At 39.0% G+C, this 26,956-nt stretch overlaps 1 protein-coding gene across 8 annotated transcripts in view; it reads left to right on the top strand.

The window, feature by feature from the left end:
* Nucleotides 1-26,956, top strand: part of LRRC4C (leucine rich repeat containing 4C) — a 554,128-nt gene that overhangs the window by 307,323 nt on the left and 219,849 nt on the right. For 7 of the 8 annotated variants that reach the window (XR_007889608.1, XM_051620648.1, XM_051620650.1 and 4 more), the window contains one exon: nt 14,263-14,401. The exons of the other annotated variant lie outside the window; for it this stretch is intronic. The gene's annotated coding sequence lies outside the window, so the exon portion shown is untranslated. The remainder of the gene's footprint in view (nt 1-14,262; nt 14,402-26,956) is intronic. 8 annotated transcript variants of the gene reach the window in all.

The following is a 26,956-nucleotide window of genomic DNA, read 5'->3' as shown; positions in this document are numbered from 1 at the left end:
ATCTGATAATGATGGGATAATTGATAGAAGGCCAGTGCATACTCCCCAGACCTACTGTGTGTTTCATTGGACAACCTGATCAGTTGTCACTCCATTTCTTACAAGTTTATCCTGCCAGGTGTCCTATACAGTAATTGAACTGATTAAATATAAACTGAAAATAATTTAGTAAACAGTTCATTAATACACTTGGTTATATTTTGGTTACATTGTTTAAATTATCAGTCTGGAGAGTTCATCTATGTCTATAAATTCTCTTTGAGATGGATGGTGAGCTTCTATCCAGCCAGCTCTTTTAAACTTGTTTTTTGGCTAGCTAGCTGATGGTCTGAATGAAAGGTCAGTGAAGTATAGTAAAAACTATATATCACTAAAATGTTAATTTCTCTTAATTAAAATTAGCATTCATATAATTGATCATGAAAGGGAGAAGAATATGGTGATATTCATTGTCAAGAGAAAGTCACCTAGATATTGTGGTAGACAGATAATGAAAATACCGCAAAGCTTGATGTGCAGCAGAGAAATGGAACCAATTAGAGTGCTAGCACACATATGAGTAACGAAATATATTAAAAATGCTGTACAGTTATATAAATTAACAGTGCTGTTTCCTTTGGGTACTGGCTTCAGACAAGGGTAGGTATTTACTTTTGCAAAGTCAATAAAGTGAAGCCCAGATATAGAACACAAAATACTTTTATTGCAAGAAAAGATAATGATCCCCTTGTTTCTATCTGAATGTCATTTCTAAAAAATTACTAAAATGGCCTTCATAATCTTATCTGAGCAGAAATGTTTAGTTAGATAAATCATGAAGCACTGTCTTTGAATTTTCACACTGTGGCCTGTCTCTGTTTAGTGTCCACCAAATTCTCAAAGCAGATCTGGATATGTTTCCAGACCCCTTTTTGCTTTCCCTCCCAGCCAATTTGCTGTTCTGGAGAATATTGATACTTGTGTCCTTTTTACTATGTGTTGAAATTGCTAATGTAGTTCCATTGCACTGCTATTTTGAAGCATTTAGAAGAAAATAAAGAGTAAAGGAAGCCTCATGAATAATATCTAGTAAGAATATGTTTCTGTATTCAACTTCCACTGTCAGGTAAACAGGAAAAGAAAATGCCTGGAATGTATTAGAGCACCCACTCAGTGTGCATACATATCATTGTATCAATCCATAATATTTCATCAGTAAAGCTGGGGGTGATGAGGAATAACTAGCAGTAGGAGCTACTGAAGTAAATAAATGTGCAAGTAGGACTAATGTTATAACTCCATATTTGCATTTATTCCAGACTGTTGTGAGACCATTTGTATTTTAATGATAGAATCATAGAATGGTTTGGGTTGGAAGGGACCTTAAAGATCATCTAGTACCAATTCCCCTGCATGGGCAGGGACACCTGCCACTAGATCAGGTTGCTGAAGGCCCTATCCAGCTTGGCCTTGAACACCTCCAGGGAGGGGACATCCACAGCCTCCCTGAGCAACCTGTTTCAGCATCTCACCACCATCACAGGAAAGAACTTTTTCCTAATGTCCAACCTGAATCTCTCCTTTTTAAGCTTCAAACCATTTCCCCTTGTCCTGTCACTACACACCTGTGTAAAAAGCCCTACCCCAGCTTTCTTGTAGGCCCTCTTCAGATACTGGAAAGTTGCCATAAGGTCACCATGGAGCCTCCTCTTCTCTAGGCTGAACAACCCCAACTTCCTCAGCCTGTCTTCATAGGGCAGGTGCTCTAGCCCTCTGATCATCTCGTTGGCTCTCCTCTGGACATGCTTGAGGAGTTCTGTGTCCTTTGTATGTTGGGGACTCCAGAACTGGACTGGGGTCTCACCAGAACAGAGTAGAGAGGGAGAATCACCTCTCTTGACCAGCTGACTATTCTTCTATTGACACAGCCCAGAAACTGATTGGCTTTCTGGGCAGCAAGTGCTCATTGACAGCTCATGTTAAACTTCTGGTCCATCACTACCCCCAAGTTCTTTTCCTATGGGCTGTCCTCAATCCTTATTCCTGTGTTTGTGCATGGGATTGCCTTGACCCAGCTGCAGAACCTTTCTTTTGGCCTTGTTGAACTTCATGCAGTTTGCACAAGCCCACTTCTCGAGCCTGCTATGGTCCCTCTGGATGGCATTCCTTCCCTTCAGTGTTTTGACTTCACCACACAGTTTGGTGTCATCAACAAACTCACTGAGGGTGCTCTTGATTCCACTGTCCGTGTTGCCGACAACGACGGCAAATAACACTGGTCCAAGTACCAGCCCTTGAGGAACACCACTCATCACACAACTCCATTTGGATGCTGAGCCATTGATCACAACTCTTTGGGTGCGATCAGTCAGCCATTTCCTTATCCAGTGAGTGGTCTATCCATCAAATCGGCATTGTATGTGTCTAAAATACCATTATCTCTAAATATTGTTTTGCTTTTGAAGGGGAAATAAGTGTCAGAATGATTGTTGATTTCCAAATTAAATGCTGTACTTCAAGGGTAAACATCTGAGCATTATAATGGAATATGAAGAGAATTTTGTGAAGTGATTCTCAAACTGAAGAAATGTGTATTTCTTGAAGTTACTCATGGAGAATAAGTATCTGAACATGGTCTGTCAAGATAAGTAATATTTTGTGTGAGAATACAGCTGACCAGATATTAAAACCAAGTGAAAGGGTGATTTTTATGGTTGTTGTAATAGCCTTTATTGACACTGGTTCCCCATTATGTGAGACCATCACATTATATATTACCTTTCTTAAAATCAAAATAACCTGTCTTAAGAAACAAAAGTCTGAATTTGGTTGACTGTAGATTAGAAATTATAATTGTTCCCACCTCTCTGAGTGTAGAGATTAGAGAAAATTCACCATTTAAATTTTCAGAAATCGTCTTCTAATTTTATGACTAAATTCATTATAGCATGCACATTTGATTTTATGGCACTGTTCTTTACATTGAAAGTTCCCTGTATTTTTCTACTTTTAACTGGACAGTATACTTCTAGACTTTAATTTTGGCCTTCATTTTGCTAGGGTAAATGAGCTAAGCACTTTCCAGTTCCTCTTATGAGACTGGATTCTATTCTTCTGATGAAGATCCTGTTATTTTCTATAGCTTGAACTATATTCCTTGCACATGGATCTCTATCTGTTGAAGTCCACCTGAGGTTTTGTAGAAAAAAGTGGAATAATACTACCTAATACGTTATGTCTTCATTATCCAGTAAATGTCACCTTAGTCTTTCCATATGCTGTTTATAAGATTGAACTAGGTAACAGAAATACTCTTTAGTCAGTGAGTGGAAGACCTCTGATGTACCATAAATGACATCCTGTTTCTTTTCTCTGTTTTCAGGTGCTTGAGTGAAGACAGATAAAATAAACAGACTTTATACACATGGAAAAAAACATGTTTTCTTACTAAAAACATCCCTCAGGTTAGGGTTGAGTAATGTACCTTTAGTCACACTACATGCATTTTATTACATTTTTCATTTATCTGTATCTTGGTTTATTTCATTCATCTGAATTTTCTCTGAAAATTCCTAGATCTGAATCTCTTGGGAGCATTGCTCTCACCTCTTTTGAGTAACTTTGATATTTATGCATCAATAATCAAATCTGTATATGCCTGTAATAATAGATTACATAGAGATCTTTGATCTTCCTTTCTTTTCACGGAGCTTGGCTTTTCCTATGTCCAAGTCAGAAACTGTAAGAAAGTTCATGTTTTCCAGCTAAATCTACTTAAATTTCTATGAAGGCTGAAATAAGAGAGTAGAATGATCTCCTTTCTTGGCATCAAAGGGTAATCCTCCCTATATGGATATCCAGACTGCACAGCCCTGCCACTGCACCATCGAATATCCTTGATGCCTACACTCCTGATTAATGGATACAATACAAAGAAGTAATGTAGAGTGAAAATGTTTCTCTCTCTACAGGGCTGCCTTGCTTTCCACTGTTGTAAACACCTCTCCTTGCATGGTTAAGATAACTTAAACATAAAAAGTAACTGTTGTCTTTTATTCCATCTAGTCTCTGGATGTATTTCTAATACTTTATCACTTTGTTGCTCTGCATCGATCTCAGACTGATTTTTTTTCTTCTTATGCAACATACGTATTTAGAAAAGTCTCATGCAAATGGCATATTGGAAGTGTTATGGTATTCAGGGAACCTTTCAATATTTACAAGGATAAATTGGAACCATAAGTTCACTGTGGATTTGCTGACTACATCTGAATATATTAAGACATAAAGAGGGGTGTGATAATATTATTACAATAAACTATAGTACCATTTGATAAGGTAGAACAATTATTCGGATTTATGAAGTGTTTTCATTTCATCTGTGGCCTGAAGGGCAAATAAACTACTGTGCCTGTCTGACCTTGTATGTCAGTGAAGTGGGATGATTCTGTAAAGCAGAGAACAGAGGTGATGGGGGGATGATTTTCATTGTATCTCCATTTTTTTATCTCTCTATCCACTTAATTGCAGAGGCTGAACTTCACTGAGGTTGTCAACAAAGCCATTATTCCACTCATTGGACAATGTATGTTCATTTTCTGCTGACTACTTCAGGGATCGATGAACTGTATGTTGTTCTTTTTCTCAGGTCGATTTTTCAAAGGACAGTTATGTGTAATCAGTACATTTGCAGCATGAAAACATCATGATTAAGAGGCAGCAAATCACTGAAAGAATAATTCACTTGTGGGGAAACTCAAAGACAAAGGAGTGCTAAAATCTTTCACTTCTATATGAAACTGCAGTAGTAGGTGTTGTGGTTATTATGGTATGGTTTGTGTGCTAAATTTTGCTTTATTTTTATTCGCCTGGTAACTTCATATTTGGTTATTTTAAAATATATTAAAGGAGCCCACATTTGTGTTTTGACCCTCTTGGGGGGTTCTGTTCATAGATAGACCTGGAAAGAGGAGATGGAAGGAAAAGTAAACTTGTAGGTTCTCAGGAAAAAAAAAAGAAAAAGCTTTTCCTGTTAACCTAATCTGTAGCTTTCAGGGGGCTGTATTGCTGAAATAAAGAAATACTGGTTAAAAAAATATTTAGTATTTCACTAAAAGTGTTCGATGATATTTTATAATATGAGAAATTATAAAATGAGAAATTTTAATTGAAAAGAGTTTCTAGAGGGTGGGAAATGACCTAAGGAAGCATTTGAAAGAAGTGCCTTGATACAGCACTCTAAACTGCTTAGTATGAAATAAATAAAACCATACTGAGCATCAACAAAACCAAATGACAGTTTTCTGTATAATGCTGCCTATAAAAGGTTCATATAGAATATAAGGTATACTGACTCTATACAGTTAGAGATCTCTTTGTGGACCAAAAGATTTTGAGGAAACAGGTTCTCACTGGCTTGATGTATGCTAATTCTTGTACACATATGTTGATTTTCTTAGGAAATATAAAGAAGCAAATCTGTAAACCTGCAAATACATTTCAGTAAAACTTCAAGGTACAGGTTTTCAGGGTTCAGGGTTGTTTTTTTTTAATTTGTTTGCTTACTTGCTTGCTTCTTTTGTGTTTCATTTCAGTCATATCTAAATAATAATCCTAGTCCTCATGGGAGATTTTAACTACCCTGATATCTGCTGGAAGACTCACACAGCCAGCCTTTCACAGTCTAGGAAGTTCCTCCAGTGAATTGATGATAACTTCTTAATGCAAATGGTGGACAAGCCGACTAGAAGAGGAGTGCTGCTGGATCTTGTACTAACCAACAAGGAGGGCCTTGTTGAAGCAGTGGTGGTCAGTGGCAGCTTTGGCTGCAGTGATCACGAGATGGTGGAGTTCAGGATCCTGTGTGGAAGGAACAGAATACCCAGTAGGACCAGAACCCTGGACTTCCACAGGGCAAACTTTGGCCTCCTCAATCAACTGTTAAGGGAAATCCCATGGGACAGGGTGCTGGAAGATAAAGGGGCTCATGATAGCTGGTCAACATTCAAGGACCACTTCTTGCAAGCACAGGATCAGAGCATCCCAAGGGTTAGGAAATCTAGTAAGGGAGCTAGGAGACCAGCATGGTTAAAAAAGGAACTACTGGGCAAACTTAAGTGGAAAAGGAAAATCTACAGATCGTGGAAGGAGGGGCTGGTCACTTGGGAGGAATATAGGAATGTTGTCAGAGAATGTAGGGAGGCAATTAGGAAAGCTAAGGCCTCCTTGGAACTTAACCTTGCAAGTCAGGTTAAGGATAACAGAAAGAGCTTTTTCAAATACATAGCTAACAAAACTAACACTAGAGGCAATATTGGCCCACTGAGGAATGAGGTGGGAGCCCTGGTGACAGAGGATATAAAGAAGGCAGAGGTACTGAACACCTTCTTTGCCTCTGTCTTTACTCCTGCAGGCTTTCCCCATGAGCCCCAGATTCATATAGCCCCAGAAGTAGTCAAGATAGGTGAGGACATAGTAGATGAGGATTGGGTTAGGGATCAGTTGAGTAATCTGGAAGTCCATAAATCGATGGGTCCAGATGGAATGCATTCAAGGGTGCTGAGGGAGCTGGCGGAGGTCATTGCTAGGCCACTGTCCATCATCTTCAGTAAGTCATGGGTAACAGGAGAGGTGCCTGAGGACTGGAGGATAGCAAATGTCACTCCAGTCTACAAGAAGGGCAGGAAGGAGGACCCGGGTAACTATAGACCGGTCAGCCTCACCTCCATCCCTGGAAAGGTGATGGAACAACTTATTCTTGTCTCTATCTCTAGGCATATCAAGGACATGGGGGTCATCAAGAGCAGTCAACATGGTTTTATCAAGGGTAAATCATGTTTGACTAACCTCATAGCCTTCTATGAGGAAATTACTAGGTGGATAGATGATGGTAGAGCGGTAGATGTGGTTTATCTTGATTTCAGTAAGGCATTTGACACCGTCTCCCACAGCATCCTTGTAGATAAGTTGATCAGGTATGGGTTTGGTGATCAGGTAGTGAGGTGGATTAGGAACTGGTTGATGGGAAGGAGTCAGAGAGTTGTAGTCAATGGGGCAGAATCTGGTTGGAGGTGTGTGACTAGTGGAGTCCCTCAGGGGTCGGTACTGGGACCGGTGTTGTTCAACATCTTCATCAGTGACCTGGATGAGGGTATAGAATGTACCCTCAGCAAGTTTGCTGATGACACCAAGCTGGGAGGAGTGGCTGACACACCAGAAGGCTGTGCTGCCATTCAGAGAGACTTAGACAGGCTGGAGAGTTGGGCGGGGAGAAACATGATGAAATTCAACAAGGGGAAGTGTAGAGTTTTGCATTTGAGGAAGAACAACACGATGTCCCAGTATAGGTTGGGGGCTGACCTGCTGGAGAGTAGTGTAGGTGAAAGAGACCTGGGGGTCCTGGTAGACAGGAGGATGACCATGAGCCAGCAATGTGCCCTTGTGGCCAAGAAGGCCAATGGCATCCTGGGGTGCATTAGAAAGGGTGTGGTTAGTCGGTCAAGAGAGGTTCTCCTCCCCTTCTATTCTGCATTGGTGAGGCCGCATCTGGAGTATTGTGTCCAGTTCTGGGCCCCTCAGTTCAGGAAGGACAGGCAACTGCTGGAAAGAGTCCAGCGCAGAGCTACTAAGGTGATTAAGGGAGTGGAACATCTCCCTTAAGAGGAAAGGTTGAGGGAGCTGGGTCTCTTTAGCTTGGAGAAAAGGAGGCTGAGGGGTGACCTCATCAATGTTTACAAATATGTAAGGAGTGAGTGTCAGGGAGATGGAGTTAGGCTCTTCTCAGTGATGACCAGTGATAGGACAAGGGGTAATGGGTGTAAATTGGAGCATAGGAGGTTCAAGGTGAATATCCGAAAAAATTTTTTTACTGTGAGAGTGACAGAGCACTGGAACAGGCTGCCCAGGGAGGTTGTGGAGTTTCCTTCACTGGAGACATTCAAAACCCACCTGGATGCGTTCCTATGTGATGTGCTCTAGGTGACCCTGCTCTGGCAGGGGGGGTTGGACTAGATGATCTTTCGAGGTCCCTTCCAACCCGTAGGATTCTATGATTCTATGAATAATGAGAGCATGATTTCTTTTGACTTTCTTTGAGATAGGAACCTGTCATATTCAGAAATTGCACAGTGTGTTTCAGCTTATCTTTCATTCGAGCACACACTGCTCTATGAGAGGCATAATACAACACATTTGACAATATCCTCTTACTACAGGGCTCAAATTCTGTTTTCAAGACATTTGTAAAATACAATAGCAATGCTTTTAAACACAGGATAATCTGACCGTAGGATATTACTTATTTAATTAACATTTGTCCATATCCATATACTAATGATAATAGGATAATTAATTTTTACGTTAATTAGGTATGGACTCAGATATTTAGATGTTTGTGAATTCTGGGTGTATACACATAATTTTTTCTACTTAGATTGCTGAGTTACTAATGAAGAAATACTAAGCTTTTCAAGCAACATAAATATAAAATCTTTCTGGTTTAGCCACTTTAATGAATTCTGATTTAAACTAAATATTTTCCTGTCTTGATTAATTAAATAGTTTGAATTTGTTGATCGCAGTGTGGAAAATCATTTGTGTTTCTGTGTATGTAAGTAGTATATTATGATACGTCTTTTCATTGTGTCCAGAAGTTGCATTCCCTCTTTGTGGTAAGGCAGTTCATCTATATTGCCTTTCCTAAGTGAGTAGCATCTGCCACAGACTATATGAGGATGATTTAGATCCAGGTATAATATGTACTGAAGCCAACTCATAACTCATATTTCAGTTCTTTCTATGTAAACCCCAGTGCAGACATAAGTCTCATATTTTGATTTAGTTTAAACCTACTAAAAATGACTTAAATCAGTGACTTAAAAATGAATTAAATCAATATAATGCAGCAATAAAATTAGGAACATTCACACAGAGACTTAAAATAGCATTAGTCTATACATTGTAATTTCATGCAAACTCTATGTGTGAAACATAATTTAAAAGCTTTGTAACAGGAAAATTCTCCCCCGCACTGTTTCCCAGTCTATCTCCTACATCAAAGCCATAGCATCTCAAGCTGTTTCTGTTACATTTAGAAGCTGAAGGGATAGATTTGAACATGATGTGAGAAGGATTCCCTTTGAGGAAGCCTTTTGTGCTTGGGAGAGGTCACTGGAATCAGCTGGTGGTGCTACTTGCCATTTATTCAGACCATGTGGCTTCTTCCCCTGCAAGGATGAGAAAGAGGTTTCCTGGCTGCTGTTCTTTGGAATCAAATAGAGCCCTGGCTGCAACTGGATATCCTCATAATTAAATATAACAAATTTTGCTCTTTTACGTATGTGTAAGACTGTTATAAAATGTTCTTATTCTGATTTGCTTGCAGTTTACACTTGTACTCATTCTGCACAGGTGTTAATGATTCCACCAAATGCCAGACACTAGAATATTAACTGGAAAAGGGTGGTTCAAAGCAGTGAAATTTAGCTACCATTTTGTTGACATTATTTTATTTTGTTAAGAATGGAATAGCAGCCAAGATTTCATACAGGAGGGAAATGAAATTATCATTGAGAATGGAGAACTACCCCCTCACACCCTCAAAAGAAATAAGGTAGTTTAAAGCAATGACAATAGGAAAACATCTTTGAATAAGAGTACATAGAGTTTGGCCTATAACCTACACCATGGTAAAGAAACTGTCCTTTTTTAATCAGTTTTACATGGCTGAAAACTGTGTCTCTAAAATCTATACAGTGATTACTGCACACGACATTTTTTTGTGTGAATACATGAAAGATTTTTAAGAAACAAACAAAAAAATAAAAACATTTTAAAGATCTTATAGTTGAGTACTGAGTGAACTTAATTCAATAAGTATACTAGTAGTCCATGTCAGAATTACAGTGTAGGAAACCTATTGGTCTTTCTTTCCCCAGGCAATAAGAGAAATATGTGTGCACATTTTATGCCATGTTCTCCAACTGTGACTGTGCTGACAGGTTTCATGATTTATCTGCTTAGTAGGAACAATGGAGTGATTTCCATAAAAAGGTCAAGTAAAAATCAAACCAAGACTCCTACAATGTATTACTTTGATCTAATCTATTTAAGAGGTCAATTCTTTCCAGCATAAAACCATCATAAAACAAGGAAATTGCCCTGCAAAACGTGCTGAAAATGTATGTAATTTAGGTAATTCTTGATAACTACATGAACTTGAAGAATAAATTTTGCTTCACAAATACACAGGTATGTATAGCACTATGCAAGGGAAAGGAAAATCCAAATAGTTCAGTCTCAGTCACCATTCTTCACGGAACAGTAATACCATGTGTTTTTTTTCTAATTTCTCCATTAAAATTTGTGATGTGAAATAATTTGGGCTTCTTATTTCCATGAGAGGTGATCAGGACTGTGAAAATTAAGTTTTATTTAAGTACATATATGATGATGGGGGCATTGGGCACAAGCTGGAACACAGGAAGTTCACGTTAAACCTAAGGGAAAACTTCTTTACTGTGAGTGTAACAGAGCACTGGAACTGGCTGCCCAGAGAGGCTGTGGAGTTTCCATCTCTAGACACATTTAAAACCCATCTGGATATGTTCCTGTGTAATCATCTGTGGGTGATCCTGCTCTAGCAGGGGAGTTGAACAAGGTGATCTTCAGAGGTCCCTTCCAACCCTGATGACTCTATGACTCTATGATGGATGAGAGCATTTGTTCTTACTAAATGATGTAGTCTTTGCTGTAGAAACAGTGGAAAGATGAGCTCATTAGCCTGAGACATAACATTTCTAACACAGAAAATAGAATGTAGTGATACATCCTGTCAAACTACCCGAAAAAAGTCCAATCAGAATTCAAAATTTAAGAGTCAAAAATTAATGTAAAGTTTTGGACACCAACAGGTCATTCAAATACAGTAGATGTGGTTGGTATTTTAACAAGAAAATGCTGTTTTGCTGATGGATAAAAGACCAGTGGTCACTGTATTATAGGAACATGATAGGGAAGTAGAAATCCGTGACATTAGAGGGAGCATAAGAAACACAAAAAATCAAATGCTCACTTTAGTAGCACTTCCTCAAAATATTAAAGATGTCTTTGAAACCTAAATTCAGGGAAGACAAGATGCAGTGGACACAAATTGAAATAGAGAAAATCCATTTAAACCCAAGGAGAAAACTTTTACTGTGTGACTAAGGGGAGCAAGGGAGTTTGGATGAGATGATCCTCAAAGGTCCCTTCCAACTTCAAAGATTTTGTCTGTGATCCCAAATATAGAACAAAAATTTTTTAATATTTAATAATGTATTTAATTGCATTTATACCCAGGGCACTTCCTTATTTGTAATTATACTGTAATACCTGTTTAACTATCCAAAGTTTACTGCTGTTAACACTGGCATCATCCTTTCCCTGAATTGTGTTTGAAAGCAGAACAGGAATTGAATTATGATACTAGTTATCAGTATATACAGTGCACATGTAAGTGTGAACTCTGTGTTGAAACACCTCAAGTAACTTTCTGGAATTATTGTATTGGTAAAGCTGGATCATAATTAGAAGCAAGTTAATGCTGTCATATATTTCAAAAAGATAGAACAGATTAAGAAAGTTTTTCATTGAAGCAATACCATAACACATTGAATACCAAGTGACTGTTATTTCTGTAATTATAGAATAATATTCACTGTCTTTGTGCAAAGAGGGAAAATATGTATTCTGATTTGGAAACTGGAATGCCAGCTGATCTACTCTTGTACTGCTGCCAGAAAAGGTTCGTAACATCATTGTGTTATAAGGATAAAATACTGGTGGCAGATGAAGTATTTGAGATTCATGTAAAAATTAATAAAATATTATTGCAAAATTTTATTATTTATTATCATTATTATTTATTTATTATTATTATTAGAATATTGTTGTAAGATAACAAGGAATGGGGGGAGACATGCTAGAGAGCAGTCCTGTGGAAAAAGACCCGAGGGTACTAGTGGATGAAAAGCTGGACACAAGCCACCAGTGTGCAATTACAGCCCAGGAAGCCAACTGCATTCTGAACTGCATCAAAAGAAGTGTGGCTAGCAGATCAAGATAGCTGATTCTGCCCCTCTACTCTGTCCTGGTGAGACCTCACTTGGAGTATTGCATCCAGCTCTGGAGCCCCCAACATAAAAAGGACATGGCCCTGTTGGAGCATGTCCAGAGGAGGGCCACAAAGGTGATCTGAGATCTGGAGCACCTCTAACATGAAGATGGGCTGAGGGAGTTGGGGTTGTTCAGCCTGGAGAAGAGAAGACTTTAGGGAGTCCCTATAGCAGCCTTCTAGTATCTGAAGAGTGCCTATAAGAAGGCTGGGGAAGAGCTGTTCACAAGGGCATGTAACAACAGGACAAGTGGTAATGGTTTTAAGCTAGAGAAGTGTAGTTGGACATAAGGAAAAAGTTCTTTGATATGAAGTGGTGATCATTTTTCAAGGTCAGGTTTAATGGGGCCCTGAGCAGTCTTTTCTGGTGTGAGATGTCCCTGCTTATTAAGTAGGGGGGTTGTACTAGATGACCTTTAGAGTTCCCTTCCAACCCAATGCAATCTATGATTCTATTATTCTATTCTAGTAAAAAAGATGAAGCATAACTCCTGTTCTCCTTTGGCAGCGTAGCCTTCATAGTTTTAATGGTAATATTAGGCCAAATTCTGATCTTTCTGCAGCACAAAAGTAAAATCACTTTCTACAGGGAGATTCTTGGAATGATCCAAGTAATTAAGTTTTAGAATAGCAGTAATCTTTGCAGCTTTCCATTATATAACAGTAAATGATATAATTTGTCTGAATCTCTCTGATGCATTTTTGTCTCTGGTGTCTATTTTGTCCCAATTATTCTCATTTGTTATGGAAGATGAATATTATATCAGTGGTGTAGGTGTATCTGTAAAGGTTATTTTTCCCACTGCGAAGAGTAACACTGTTTTACTTCTATATTCTATTCCTTACATACTATATTAATATTTTCTACAAGATTAAATAAGTTTCTTTTATATTCCATAAAGTTGATTAAGAATACATTTATTTTTAATATCTGTGCCCAAATGGAAAATTATTTCTAATTATAAGAAGCAATTAGATGCGTCAAGTTTTAAGTAATGATATATTGTTTTTCTAGATCCTGAAGCTATTTTCAATTCTGTACATTGAAAACAGTCAGCAAAGACAAGAAGGTGACAACAGAAAAATTAAATTAGTGTCAATTAATAAATCCAATGTATCATAATAAGTTAATAATGTATCTTTAGGGCAGAAAAACACTGTTTGTTTGAAGGGAACATGACTGATATGATCCAAACTTTCCTTGTATTTTCATACTGCACCTTAATTAGATGCAGAATTTTCAGTTATTCCAAAGTATTATATATAACTGATGAAACAGGAATCACAATGGCTAATGATGTGCACTGCTGTAATTTCTGAAATTCAAAGAGAAACTGCAAATACTACAATATCTCACATTAAGCTCAGTATTAGTTATAAAGGAATGGTAGCACATTTTTCTTACAGAGTTTTCCTTCACAGCATAGAAGAAATTCCAGCCTTCTGGAATCCAAGTGACTTAAGCTTATCACTTTTTCTATGGAAGCATTTGAATTTTAGTATGAACTTATCTGGTGCCCCTATATCCGTGATCGGTTGATTAATTAGGGATCACAGGTGCCCCCTGGAATTGTACATTTAGCATTGTTGAATGTACAGTTCCTGCAAAATACTATAACATGCTATAAACATTGAAAAAACCACAACAAAATAACTAACTGCGCTTGAATGTTCAGAAAAGGATGGTGATTATTTTGGTGTGTCATTGAGTCATGGTGTGAATTTACACTACAGTATGCATGCAGATGTTTTGTCTAGTAAATGGGATAGTGGCTGTAGCATAGAACACCTTCATGATGTCTCAAGAACAAATTCCACATTATTATTGATGTTATTGTTGATGAAGTTAAGCAGAACATAATATAAATTCTACTCGGAACCAGATTACTGATCTTTTATTTTCTGTGTTTATAAATTGTGTGCTATACACTGTCTGCTTAAAAGATTTTAAGTACTTGCACTTCAGAAGTTTTTCTATTTTATAATGAATAATGAGATTTCTAAATAATATAAATATATATATATATATATATAAAATATATATATAAAGCACACTGTAATCTGGTGCTCTGTCAACATTGGACATATGAAACACGGTTAAATGTTAACTTTTTTCCCTCCAACACACACAGGTTTCCAGAAAAAAAGGAATATGCAGTGGAGATTGTTACTATGATGATAGCCTAGGATACAGCATACCATTTGGGGAAATAAATACACTACAATTTGTCATGGAGGATATTTAATTGTATCATGAATTACTGAAGACAGGTAAACTGAAAAACACTTTTCTTCCATTCTTCCTTTTTTTAATGTTGTACATCTAGTAATGTATGCTGTTGTTTTCTTTCCAAACATTACTTTTGGCTTTTTATCTGTACCTTTTCATATAATAATATATGGTTGTGAAAGGAAAAAAAAAGTGTTTAAAGTGGTGATTTGTGATCAATTTTAGGATGGATTTCAAACTGACTTTTGAATTGGTAACTGTAGTCTCTCCACTGGTAGAAAAAGTCAGTTATAGGAAATTGATTTTTTGGGATTCACCTATGTCAGCCTTGTAATCATGTTTGTTTGTGCTTAAAGGATATTTTGGATCTGCAGTAATTAAGAAGAAAGGTTTTGGAAAACTCTTGCATGCTCTCTTCTTCTTTCTGACTTTTGCAGCTTCATAAACTAATTAAATTAAGCCAAGAATGGATGCTATTGAGCTCTAACCTAAATGGAGAAAGCATTTAGCAACATATAATGAATATTAAAATGACACAGCCTCTTATTGTGTAATATCAAAAATATATTCTTAAATATAACATCAGGGTAGTAGGAGCTAAAGCATCCCTGTAGCAGATAGGGCACTCTACCACAGGTTGTAGATTATATGAAGTAACAGCAAATAGGAAAAGCAATAGATGATGTTCTTTAATTGATAATTATCTAGGTAGCATAAGTATTATTCATTAATATTCAGAAGAGTCTGCATACAGCCCAAGGGATATGGGGACCAGCAAGCACAGAGACTTTTATTAGAACATCGGAGTATGCTGATGTGCGCATAGTCTTTTATTTTGTATTTGTACACAGGAATGCTGAATCACGAGATAAATTTGGGTACAGAAGATCTTTCATTACTGTGGGTCTGATTTTTCAGTTCTTTGCATCTTTGTACAGTCATGGTTGTGAAAAGTAAATTCTAGTGGCTACCAGCACTGGAATGACATTTTACATTTTACATTTTCACCTTTTAAATAATTAAATGGATGTTTAAATCTTTCGTTGGTGAAGAATCAGTTATAATTATATTTTTTTCCTTCAACTAGAAGTTTCTGAGATTTTTTTGCTGCATGTCAGTATGCTATTAAGTAAGAATTATTTTGAGTTGTGAGTTCCTTAAACCACCCAGGTGTTAACAAAAGTTTTCCAGATTTAAAAAAAAAATAATACAAAAATAGAAGTCATGATATTGTAAGAACATCAGTTTTTGCAAATTAGTTTTCAAAAAAAACCAACAACCCAATCAAAGCAAGGAAAATCAATAAGTCATTATTTAAAGCTTAACTGGAGGGATTTAACAGTTTCTTATAATTAGAAAAAATTGGTTTGCTTTCCATGCTTTTCAAATGTATAGAAAACAGTTTTACTGAAGAGTAGTTTTTACTGTGCCTTATAGTAGAAAATTACTATATTCTGTCATAATAGTATTAGAAATTAATGGGCAATGATTAATGCTGTGTTTTGGAGACTGCTGAGAGGTGTTTCATGAAAGCTTTTGTTGTGTTGATACAGTATAATTGGAGAACTTTCAAAGATAATTATGAGTTAAATTTGAATACATTTGCATTGGTTAGCATTAATTTAGAGGGAAATTGAAGAAATATGGAAATTCTAAATTAAATTCTAGATCTAATAAATGTGAAAACTTACTGGATGTAGACTTGTCTGATTTGATATTTAGCCTTTCTTTATCTTCCCCTTATGAAAAAAAGAGTTAAACCCAACTTTGTACTACAGGTATTATTCTATTACTGTCTTTGTCTTTGAGAATTCCTGTCTTAAATCTGTGTATCACCTGCTGGGTGGAATTCTGCTCATTTATTTATATAAATGTCTTACAGCTTCAGGATTGTTTTTGCATATAACAGGTCTTAACAGGAATTTTCTTGGCTAATATGTAACATTTCTCAAGTTGTATGTCTGGGTACAGATAGTACCATTATCAGTTTTAAAGTTACAGAAATATTTTTAGACATGCATTTTAGTATTGCTTTTTTTTTACTGCAGAAAGTAATTTTTGTGTGTGACAACATTCTGTAAATGTCTACTTGAAATAGATGGCTTTTGCATTTCTTGAGGATGCACAAATGGCATATATGGTGTTTTTATCGTCTAACTGCCCATACTATTATCTTCTGAATGAGGTATTCCAGCCTTATGTATTGGATTTGCACTGCAAGGTTTTGGTAGTGGGAGGGGCTATAGGGGTGACTTTGAGAAGGTGCTAGAAGCTTCTTCCCCTGTGTCCAGTAGAGCCAATGCCAGCCAGTACCAAGATGGTCTCATGACCCTTGGCTAAGCCAATCAGTGATGGTGGTAGCACCTCAGTGATAACATTTAAGAAAGGTTGGGAGAAAGAGCCTGCTATGGAACAGCAACCAGAAAGAGAGAGGTGAGAATATGTGACAGGACAATTCTGCAGACACCAAAGTCAGTGAGGAAGGAAGGTGAGGAGGTGCTCCAGGCAGCAGATCAGAGGTTCACCTGTAGCCAATGGTAGAGACCATGGTAAGGTAGGTTGTTGCCCTGCAGCCCAATGGGGGTTAATGATGTAGCAGATATTGACCTATAGCCCATGGAGGACCCTGTGCTGGAGCAGGCGGATGTGCACAGAGGAGACTGTGATCCCATGGAGAGAGGAGTCCACACTGGAGCAGGTTTTCTGGCAGGACTTGTGACCCCTAAGGGGAAACATGCTGGAGCAGTCTTTTCTTGAAGGACTGCATTCTGTGGAAAGGACCCCACACTGGAACAGTTAATGAAAAACTTGTGCCTGTGGGAAGGACTCACGCTGGATAAATTAATGGAGAGAGGGACTCCCATGGGAGGGAGTCCGTGCTGGAGCAGGGAAAGTGTGAAGAGTCCTCCCCCTGAGGAGGAAGGAGGAGCAGAAACAACATGTGGTGAACTGACCACAAACCCCATTCCCTGGCCTTCTGCACCACCAGGGGGCAGGAGGTAGTGAAAATCGGGAGCAAAGTTCAGCAAAGGAAGAAGGGAGGGGTGGGTTGAAAGTGTTTTAATATTGATTTTTCATTTCTCATTATCCTACTCTGATTTGGTTGGTAGTAAATTAAGATATTTTTTCCCAAGTCAGATCTGTTATCACTCTGACCTTATTTTGAGCCAAGAGCCTTTAATTTTATCTTCCCTGTCCAGCTGAGGGGGGGAAATGATAGAGTTGTTTTCTTGGCACCTGGTATCCAGCCAGGGTCAACTCACCACAGTTTTCCATAGTGAAACAGGGATGTATTACAGCAGGTAACCTATTTTTCCCCTTCAGCTTAAATGGTAGGTTTGCAGGTGTTTCAGGATCAACAAAACCTTGTTGTCTGATACTGGATGGACATAAATTGGATGAAGCTACAGCATTTGAAGGACTGTGCAATTAATAGACTTGCTAAGAAGTTGCCATTTTTTTTTCATGGATGGCTTAACTTTTCAAGAATATCATAGTGGTTGGGCAAGTGTTGTAGTAATAAAAGCAAAAATTGGACTTCATGACAGACAGTTTTTAATATAAAAAATGTTCTGATGCAGTACCTGGTCTTCAGCAGTAAGGATTTTTAGCCACATCCCCTAATAAAACCCTTAACAACCAAAAGTAGCTTGGTCATCTTCAGCTGGTGCAACTTGAGGAAATAAAAGAATTAAAACTTTAAAACTTTCATCTTTTTAACAGGAAGGGACTTACATAAAATGGAACTCTGTTCTGAAAGAGTTGGTCCATTTAAAATTTGTTTTCAATGGAGCAAATCTTGGCAAATATGTGTCAGAAAGACCTTAGGCTGAATAATATATCTTCCATCACCTAAGAAGATAAGTCACAGAATCACAGAATCTTAGGGGTTGGAAGGGACCTCAAAAGATCATCTAGTCCAATCCCTCTGCCAGAGCAGGGTCACCTATAGCACATCACACAGGAACGCATCCAGGCAGGTTTTGAATGTCTCCAGAGAAGGAGACTCCACAACCTCTCTGGGCAGCCTGTTCCAGTGCTCTGTCACTCTCACAGTAAAGAAGTTTTTTCTGATGTTTACATGAAACCTCCTGTGCTCCAGTTTGCACCCATTGCCCCTTGTCCTGTCACTGGACATCACTGAAAAAAGCTTGGCTCTGTCCTCCAGACACTCGCCCTTAACATATTTGTAAACATTGATGAGGTCACCCCTCAGTCTCCTCCAAGCTAAAGAGTCCCAACTCCCTCAGCCTTTCCGCGTAAGGGAGATGTTCCACTCCCTTAATCATATTTGTGTCTCTGTGCTGGACTCTTTCAAGCAGCTCCCTGGACACAATATTCCAGATGGGGCCTCACCAAGGCAGAATAGAGGGGGAGGAGAACCTCCTCTGGCCTACTAACCACACCCTTTCTAATACACCCCAGAATGCCATTGGCCTTCTTGGCCACAAGGGCACATTGCTTGCTCATGGCCATCCTCCTGTCCACCAGGACCACCAGGTCCCTTTCTCCTACACTGCTCTCCAGCAGGTCAGCCCCCAACCTGTACTGGTACATGGGGTAGTTCTTTCCCAGACGCAAGACTTTACACTTGCCCTTGTTGAATTTAATCAAGTTTCTCCCTGCCTGACTCTCCAGCCTGTCTAGGTCTCACTGAATGGCAGCACAGCCTTCTGGTGTGTCAGCCACTCCTCCCAGTTTAGTGTCATCAGCAAACTTGCTGAGGGTACATTCTGTTCCCTCATCCAGGTCATTGATGAATATATTGAATATTACTGGTCCCAGTACTGACCCCTGAGAGACTCCACTAGTCACAGACCTCCAACTAGATTCTGTCCCATTGACCACAACTCTCTGACTTCTTCCTTTCGACCAGTTCACAATCCATCTCACTATCTGATCATCAAGACCACATTTCCTTAGCTTATCTATAAGAATGCTGTGGGAGACAGTGTCAAATGCTTTACTGAAATCAAGATAAACCACATCTATTGCTCTACCGTCATCTATCTGCCTAGTTACTTCCTCATAGAAGGCTATAAGGTTGGTCAGACATGACTTTCCCTTGTTAAAACCATATTGACTGCTCTTAATGACCCCCTTATCCTTGATATGCCTAGAGATAGTGCCAAGAATAAGTTGTTTCATCACCTTTCCAGGGATGGAGGTAAGGCTGACCGGTATATAGTTACCTGGGTCCTCCTTCTTGGCCTTCTTGTAGACTGGAGTGACATTTGCTATCCTCCAGTCTTCAGGCACCTCTCCTGTTGCCCATGACCTACCAAAGATGATGGAAAGTGGCCTGGCAATGACCTCTGCCAGCTCCCTCAGTACCTGTGGATGTAATCCATCCAGAGCCATCAATTTATGGATGTTCAGATTACTTAACTGATCCCTAACCCAATCCTCATCTACCAAAGCAAACTCCTCCTTAATCCTGACTTCTTCTAGGGCTTTAGGGATCTGGGACTCCTGGGGAGAGTCTGCAGCAGTAAAGACAGAGGCAAAGAAGACATTCAGTACCTCTGCTTTCTTTATATCCTCTGTCACCAGGGCAGCCACCTTATACAGCAGTGGACCTATATTGCCTCTAGTATTAGTTTTATATGCTAGGTACTTGAAGAAGCCCTTTCTATTGTCTTTGACCTCACTAGCAAGGTTTAGTTCCAAGGAGGCCTTAGCTTTCCTTATTGCCTCCCTACATCCTCTGACAACAGTCCTGTATTCCTCCCAAGTGGCCACCCTCTCCTTCCATGATCCATAGATTCTCTTTTTTCATTTGAGTTTTCCCAGCAGTTCTTTGTTTAACCACGCTGGTCTCCTGGCTCCCTTACGTGATTTCCTACCCATTGGGATGCTCTGATCCTGAGCTTGCAAGAAGTGGTCCTTGAATGTTGACCAACTATCCTGAGCCCCTTTACCATCTAGTACCCTTTCCCATGAGACTTCCCTTAATAGTTGTTTGAAGACGCCAAAGTTGGCCTTGCAGAAGTCCAGGGTTCTGGTTCTGTTCCTCCCACACAGGATCCTCAACTCCACCATCTCGTGATCATTGCAGCCAAGGCTGCCATTGACTGTCACTGCTTCAACCAGATCCTCCTTGTTGGAGAGTACAAGATCCAGCAGCGCTCCTCTCCTAGTTGGTTTGTCCACCATTTGCATTAAGATGTTACCATCAATGCACTGGAGGAACCTCCTAGACTGTGAATATGCCTTAGGAATTTTGCTCTTATAGATCAAATTCTGTGTTGTGTCTCAAAGTCTGAATAGTTAACCTTTTCTGAGAGAAGGCAAACATTCCAAATAACACCTGCTATGAATCACCAATGGATGATATGTCAATAGCAATTTTCAAAATTTCATACTCAGCTTAGATAATTAATTGGACCTGCTGAACCTGTGTCCTCTCAGACTTTGTCATGTGTATCAGCAAAATTTTCTTGGAGCTTTTCTCAAGGAGCAGGATGAGAACAAATGCACTGTGAGAAAGGCACATATTAAGCTTGCAGCTTCTGCAGGTTTTAAGTGTGACAGTGAATGGGATAACATCAGGCTGGCAACCGGTCACTAGTGGCATTATGCAGGGCTCTGTCCTAGGCCCAGTGCTCTTCAACATCCATGACTTGGATGCAGGACTTGAAGGAAATCTAAACAAGTTTGTTGATGATGCAAAAGTGGGAGGAGCTGTCCATTCTCAAGGGCAGGCAGGCCATGCAAAGAGACCTTGACAAGTTAGATAGATGAGTAGTCACCAACCACATGAAGTTTAACAAGGACAAGTGCCAGATTCTGCGCCTGGGATTGGGCAACTCTAGCAGTAAGTACAGATTAGGAAACAAGTAGCTGGAGAGCAGCACAATGCGGAGTGACGTGGGGTCCTGGTTGATGGCAAACTGAATATGAGCCAGCAGTGTGCCCTGGCAGGCAGGAGGGCCACCTGTGTCCTGAGGTGCATCAAGCAGAGCGTTGCCAGCCGGTCGGGGGAGGTGATTGTCCCACTTCACTCTGCACTGCTGCAGCCTCACCTTGAGCACTGCATGCAGTTTTGGGCAACACAATATAAAAACAACATCAAGCTATTGCAGAGTTCCCAAAGGAGAGCCACAGGATGGTTAAGGGTCTGGATGGGATTATTTATGAGGAGTGGCTGAGGTTACTTGGATTATTCAGCTTGAAGAAGAGGAGGCTGAGGGGTGACCTCATTGCAGTCTATGACTTCCTCACAAGGGGAAGAGATGGGGCAGGTACTGATCTCTTCACTCCTATGAACAATGACAGAACTCAGGGAAATGGCAGGAAGCTGAATCAGGGGAGGTTGAGGTTGGATATCAGGAAAAGGTTTTTCACCCAGAGGGTGCTTGAGCAATGGAACAAGCTCCCCAGGGAGGTGGTCACAGCACCAAGCCTGCCTGAGTTCAGGAAGCATTTGGATGATGCTCTCAGAGACATGGTATGGTTTTAGGGGTGCCTGGCACAGGGACAGGAGTTGGTCTTAATGATTCTGATGGGTCCCTTCAAACTCAGCATTTTCCATGATTCTATGAATCTAGAAAATATTAATTGAAATTATTGGTTCAGTACTTAATGACTTCATAATACAGATAGTATAGTCCTCAAAATCCACTGCAATAAAATAATGAGAAAATATTATAGGCAGTCTTTAACGTTCCCCAGAAGGATCAGATTGATCAGGAGTGTAGTATGCTTTAAAAACTTATGTTTGAAAAATCTGAAATGGTGGCCTGGCAATTGTGATTCTATATATCCTGATCTTCTTGGAAAACTCTCCTTCCTGCAAAAGATTTTCTAACCGACTAGCAAAATAGAAAATATTTTTTTAGGAACAGCCTCTATTCCTAGGTAAGTAATGTTAAAACCTTCAATATTGGAATATTTGTACTTTTTAACTTCTGAGACTTAGAAGCTGCAAGAGGCTACTCTAAGACTAATCGAAGAAAGACTAATTGAAGAGGGGAAAAAAGCAAGGGATAGAAGTCCAAATGTCAAAAGCAAAAAGCTAAAGCAGGTGTATTTTAAAATATTAGAAACCTTTTTTAATTGAGGAGTTTTTATGTGACCTTATACGACATTTAAGAAGAACAGTTCTCATTCCAGAATGATGAAGAACTGGCTGGAACTACTCAGTTAGTCCTCAAGGAACTGACCTGCTGTCAACAGGTAAAGGTAGTTTAGCAGGTAATATCAACTCTTGCAGCCAGTATCTGGTCACAAGTGCTTTTTGCTGTTTTGCCGCAGAAACACAGAGTTAATTTCTACTTGGGGGCTAGCTCACTGCTTTTGCTTGCATGCTTCACTGAAATATTTGCAGGGTTATGTTCTCTTGAACTTTCCTAGAAACACCTGAAGTGCTTGATTCAGGCAAGCAGAAATGTTGCCATATCTCTAATATTGTAGGCTGGTCCACACAATATATTTATGGTTTAAACTTTTCATTATGGGTTTTCTTTTCAGAGATGTCATTTGCTACTGAATCCATGTTTCTCAATGTGATTTGAAAATCTCTAGAAAACTTGGCCTGTATTTGAGTTGTAATGAAACCTGAATGCAGAGAAACTCTGATGGTGTTTCAGGGTATTTGAATTTTGAACTTCATATAACTTCTAAATTTAAAATGTGGCTGTAAGAATTGTGTCTAGAAGATGACAGAAATGCCTTTCATCATGTAAAAACATGGCGGATTAAAGGGTGTCTTAAAAATACTAAAATTAATTATTTTGGAAGAAAATAGAGGGACAGAAATGTTGTAAGCATCAGTATTTTTCATCCATCTTGTTTTCTGTATAACCCTGATCCTCTTTTTAATGTTTTTTTCAAAGAGCAGATTTTCACAAGTGAAAATTTGAACACAATCACAGTTTAAATACATGAGAATAAATTGTCTCATTTCTCACAGCATTGCTGAAATATTTAGCATAAATCTGTGAGTACTGCATCTTCCCTGAGGCATAGGAAGTTGGAGAATAACTCTACTTCTGCTTCAACATGTGGACTACATTACCTTGCTCTCTAAGCAAATAGCTTTGTGACTCAAATGTCTGTTTCTCTTCACCCTTCCTGCTTCCACCACAGGTAGTTTCCACATGAAGCAAAATCACTAGGTTGCTGATTAAATGTTCTACTGAAAATTTCCTACAGTTTATATTCCATGTGAAAGGATATGATATTCTTAGGAAGAATGATTTCAAGTTTGCATTTACCAGGAAACAGATGACATTGCTTGGGAAAAAGATCAGTACTGCTAAAGCTACTAAATATACTGTTAAAAGTAAAGAACTTTCATACATCTTAATAATACCCCATTTCTTTAATTTTCAGCTCCTTCACCACACTTTCAAAAAAACAACAATAAAGTTATCTGTGTGATAGAATATAGAAATGATACGAGGCCCCTTCTGGGATTGCAACTTATCAATTATCAAAATAATCTTATGACTATTGTTTCTCTTATCTGTCTGCCTGTAAATGTTTTAGTATTTTAGATCCTTGATAAATCACACAAAATTGATAATTTTTTTTTACTCTTTTGTCTGTATTTACTTTTATTTCCTCTCTCTTTTTTTCCATACAACTTAATATTTCCAAATCTGCAAAATTATAGGATATAAAAACTTAGAGAATCAGGAGTTAATATTTCTTACATTATAGGACAGAGAGTGAGGATTGCTGAAATAAAATAAAGAATTTGGGAGTCTACAGTAGCTTATGAGACAGAAGGTGTGAAAATCTGTATTTCTCCATATACAGAATAGTTGAGATTGTGAAGATGAATCAATGACCACAGTGAAGGGGAGGAGTGAAGATCAAATATTCATAGTTAAGGGAATTGTTATACGACCATTGCACAAAACATTACGTAAGCAAGTTAATAGCTGAAAAGCTAGAAAAAGTATTTTAAAATACTTTTACTGTCTTGATTCACATATCTGGCTTGATACGTGATTCAATGAAAACGAAGCTCTCTTAATTACCGATACCAGCAAGTCTCTGAATTTATTATGAGATAGTGTGCTTAACTGCATTTTAGAACTCTATACATCAATGTCTCGATGACCTGATAGAGACCTGTGATGAGTGGTTTTCCCCGAGGGTACGTACTCACTCTGGTGATACTTAACATCTTTCTCAGTGACATGGACACTGGCATTGGGTGCAACCTCAGCAAGTTTGCTGATGACACCAAAATGTGTTTTGAGTTTGACACACTGGAAGGAAGGAATGCCATCGAGAGGGACCTTGACAGGCTTGAGAAGTGGGCTTGTGCAAACTGCATTGACATACGGAATAATGACCTTACAACTGATAAGGTTATAAAGAAGGTATGTTTATTCAGTGCTAGGTGTATGGGGGATCACTCCTTCACAAATGTGCACACCCTAGAGCTGTTGGCAAGCTCGTTATATGCCAGAAGGTAATACATATTCATCCATGCTGTTGCATATACATTGGGTGTCCAAGGATAGGGAGGGGTTATTAAAATAAATTCCAGGAAATCATTATCATAGTTGCCACCCTGAACTCCTCGCTGCATCTGCACAGTGTCTCCTGGGGGTCTTGGGTGGGGATCTTTGGGATGAAGGCCGTATGTCTTCATCGCTGTGCACTTTTCACCTCTGGCATTCCTTTCCTTAAAATTGGTTGAATCTGGTTTATCTGCTGAGGTCTGTGCAATGTTTCTGCTTTCTCAGCAAGCTCCTGTTTGAACATCCTCTCACACAATGCCCTCACTTACATTCCAAACCTTATCTAAGCTAAACAATGCCATCCAGTTTACTCCTTATGTGGTAGTCCCCTTTATCAGCGTGAAGTTGAATCAAGCGAAGTGCAAGGTCCTGCACCTGGGTTGGAGCAGTCCCAAGTACAAACAAAGACAGGATGGAGAACGGATCAAAAACAGTCAAGAGAAGGACTTCAGAATGATGGTGGATGAGAAGCTCAACATGAGTCAGCAATGTGTGCTTGCAGCCCAGAAGGCAACTGTATCCTGGGCTGCATCAAAAGAAGCAAGGCCAGCAGGTCAAGGGAGGTGATTCTCCCCCTTTACTTGGCTCTCATGAGACCCGACCTGGAGTACTGTGTCCAATTCTGGAGCCCCTAACATAAGAAGGACATGGAGTTGTTGGAATGAGTCCAGAGGAGTAGCAAGAAGCTGATTAGAGGGCTGGAGCACCTCTCCTATGAAGACAGACTGGGAGTGTTGTGGCTGTTCAGCCTGGAGAAGAGAAGGCTCTTGGGGGACCTTATAGCGGCCTACAGGAAAGCTGGGGAGGGACTTCTTACAAGGGCTTGTAGTGAAAGGACAAGTAGTAATGGATCAAAATCAGAGAGGGGAGATTTAGGGTAGACATTAGGAAGACTTTCTTCAGTGTGAATGGAACAGGTTGCCCAGGGAAGTTCTGGAAGCTCCATCCCTTGAAGTGTTCAGGGCCAGGTTGGATGGGGCTCTGAGCAGCCTGATCTAGTTGGAGGTGTCCCTGCCAGTGCAGGGGACTTGGAACTAGATAATCTTTAAGGTCCCTTATAACTCAAACTATTCTATGATATGATTCTATTATTTACTTGAGAAAAAACCCTAGTGATTACTCAGAAATAAATGGTACATAATTTTCAGTGAACAGTGGAAGTATGTGAAGAATTGTTTGAGCTCTGTTTGAGAACCCCGAGGTGATATCCTGTAGGGAAATGTACGTACAGTGCAAGGAGGTAATAATAATCCTTCTTAGAAAATAAAGGTTACAAGTGATAGCAAATTACAAGAAATCATCAGGGATATTTTTTTAGCCTACTGAGTCAGTGAAATCAAATATATTTCTTTAACTGTAAAAAAGGCTTAGCTTTGGATCAGGGAATGTGAGGGCTTGTGAGTGAAGTAGAGAAAGAACTTCTTCCGACCTTGAGCCAATGGTTGCTTCTTCTAGGAGGATGTATTAGTTTCATGAAGTTTTGCTTTTGAACCATTGACTTGATTTCCAGCACTGTTGATTTCCTGCAAATTCAAAGCCAACAGAAGCTAAGGCACTAAGAATTTAAGAAGTTCAGATCCTATATTTTCATATATGAATAGATAAGATATATTTCAGGATATTTTAAATGATCATATGTTTAAGAATATTCTCTATTAACAAATTATTGATTAAACTATCCAGTAACCATAACCTTACCTTTTTCATTCTAGGTTATCCTTCTTATTTCATGTAAATAATTATGAAAAGTGATTTTTTTTTTTTTTTTTTTTCAAATGGTCATGCTGAACACTCCAGATTCTGAATGATGAAATGCATATTTTTAATTATCATCTTTGTCCATCTAATGTTTATTGATGGTTCTGGTTTGCTGTAGTGGGTTTTTTTAGTAGCCAGGGAAAGCCCCAGGCGTGGCTCAGGTAAGAAGCTGAGAAGCTCCCCCTGCTCCAAACCCAGCCAAGGAGCCATTAGAGGGACGATAGCTGAGCCTCTGTGATTAGCATAGGAGAGAACTGAGATAAGAGCTGAGCAGAGGTGCACTTAAAGGAGAAGAGCTGTGCTGAAGCAAGCAGAGCAGTGATGGTGGTTGGTGAGGAAGAGGGGAAGAAAGTGCCC

This window comes from Apus apus, chromosome 5 (genome assembly GCF_020740795.1).
Source record: "Apus apus isolate bApuApu2 chromosome 5, bApuApu2.pri.cur, whole genome shotgun sequence".
NCBI lineage: Eukaryota > Metazoa > Chordata > Aves > Apodiformes > Apodidae > Apus > Apus apus.
The sequence above is the reverse complement of the archived record's forward strand: the minus strand, read 5'-3'. Positions and strand labels throughout refer to the sequence as shown.